The sequence below is a fragment of the Octopus bimaculoides genome, chromosome 20 (genome assembly GCF_001194135.2).
Source record: "Octopus bimaculoides isolate UCB-OBI-ISO-001 chromosome 20, ASM119413v2, whole genome shotgun sequence".
NCBI classification, from domain to species: Eukaryota; Metazoa; Mollusca; class Cephalopoda; order Octopoda; family Octopodidae; genus Octopus; species Octopus bimaculoides.
This window is the reverse complement of record NC_069000.1, coordinates 45684468-45686727: the sequence shown is the minus strand read 5'-3', so window position 1 is coordinate 45686727 and position 2260 is coordinate 45684468. Positions and strand designations below refer to the sequence as shown.

At 35.3% G+C, this 2260-nt stretch overlaps 1 protein-coding gene across 1 annotated transcript in view; it reads right to left on the bottom strand.

Moving 5' to 3' along the window:
• Positions 1-2260, bottom strand: part of LOC106870283 (bromodomain-containing protein DDB_G0270170) — a 43024-nt gene that overhangs the window by 26361 nt on the left and 14403 nt on the right. The window contains exon 2 of the mRNA XM_014916307.2: positions 512-600. The gene's annotated coding sequence lies outside the window, so the exon portion shown is untranslated. The remainder of the gene's footprint in view (positions 1-511; positions 601-2260) is intronic.

Sequence of the window (2260 nt, the reverse complement as noted above, 5' to 3'; positions counted from 1 at the left end):
CAAACACACACGTATATATATATATATATATATAGAGAGAGAGAGACAGACAAACATATATATATATATAGTTCAAATTTACAGAAAATAAAAGACAAGGACAAGTGTAGGAACAACAAGCAGGTGTATTAGTTTAGCACTCGGGTAAAATGGAAAAGGTCTTTTACGTTTCGAGCGTACGCTTTTCGACAGAAGGAAATAGGTGGAAATAGAGAGAGAGAAAAAAATCAGAGAGAGAAAAGCTGTGTACACACACACGCACACACACACACACACACACGCATACACACATACACATACATGCATACACGCACACGCATTCAAATTGTTTGTACACGAAAGAGGGTAAGTTACACATGGTAAAGTATAATGTTGAGAGAGAAAGAGAGAAAAATACAAAGCGTGTGCATGTGTGTGTGTTTGTTGGTGTGTGTGTGTGTGTGTGTTTGTGTGTGTGTGTGTTTTTGTGTGTGTGTAGTGCGAAATGAACGATATGAAAGTCGCGTCTTACCTTTCGCTCTGAGCCCACCGTAGCAGCATTAACGGTGACTTAGAGTAAATCCTGTGTGCATCCAGCATTGATAAAGTTCAATGAATTTCCTGGAAAAATAGACGGAGGAGATCAATAAATAGATGCATAAAAAAGCAGATAGGGGATAGAGGGATAAATAGGTAGATCGATAGCTAGATGGACAGATAGATTTACAGGTTTAGATGAATATTATATTTAGACGAGATGGGTAGATATACAAGTAGATAGACAGATACATAAATACATAGAAACATACATACATACTTACATACATACATGCATATATATATATATATATATATATATATATATATATGCGATGTGTATTTGTCTTCACAATATGCTTGCGAACAGAAGAGGAAACAGCTGTATATGCCATTTCAATTATTGCTGTGTAACTATACATAAATACAGACAGACATACAGACAGACATGCGTACATATCAAAGACACAATTACGTTCGAGTTTAATAGATTCTTTAGGATGTTTCATAGTTGGTCTAAATCCCCAACCAATCAGCGTTTCAAACCCTTAACTGCCTCATCGTCAGAATGAAATGTTGTCAGTAATGGCGTGGTGTTCACATGTTTTTCAGTAGCTCAGAAATGATTGTTGGGATGCTGGTATAACTGATAAAATTCTCTTCATTGCATTTGGAAATTAGCAGTGATTAAGTCCTGGTGGTACTAATCGAATATTCCAGGGTTTTGATGTTTGACTTATATATTGCTACCAGTGAATTTTTTGTAGTTATTTTCTCATTCTTTTTTGTGGAATTATAAAATCGTAGTGTTGCCAAATAATGTTATTTTTCCCATATAATTATATTTCGTTTAATATATTCAATGTTATGGTGATTAACCTATGACAAAGTGTCGTTCTGGCGTTTCTTCGCATGTAACAGAGTTATAAACTTTATGCATTTCATGTTTACATTGAAAGTTGTGTATCATATTAGTTCTCTGCTACATTAGTCACACAACTACGCCTTTTTCCCGTTGATTGACCATGCACTTACAACGAAAAGCCATTGGAATAGCGGCTGTATGTCTTGTATGCTTTACGTATATTTCTTTGGAAAATGAATAGAATATTTTGAACGATAGGTCTAGTTTTCTTAATACTCCATTAACTACTGTGTCCCTATAAGTATTAATGCTTCCCCAAAAATTGATACGACGCTGCGTATCAATTTGATACGTTTGATTCAAACGTCTTTGTCGCAGAATGCTGATACTGCTTCTCACAATATTTTAGCTATTTCATATTTTTATTTACTCTTTTAATTTTCTTGATTCCACTTGCTCTCCCTAGAAAGCTTAGATTTATATACGTTCACAAATCGTAGTAGTGTGTGGTCTGGGCATATGCTAATAGCAAAGTCCTCAAATATCTGTCATAATGTTTTGATGTCAAGGGAGGTGACTATGAAAGACTCATCAACATGTGATAGTCCGCACATAATACACCCCAAATCCGTAATACCCACAATATCAACCGGGTGGGCTGGGATGTGTTTGGGTTAATTTTTAGATGTTAAGCAGAAGAGGCACGTTTTTATTTTTTTTTATGAATTAATATTAAGGCTGGTGTTGTGGTTTAAACCATGTCCAAAATAAGTTTACAGTGTCTCGCTGATGTCAGTACAGGTTGAGACAGGCAAAAACTCTTACAAACACGTACACACACACACATACACACACACACATATATACATGCATGTATAT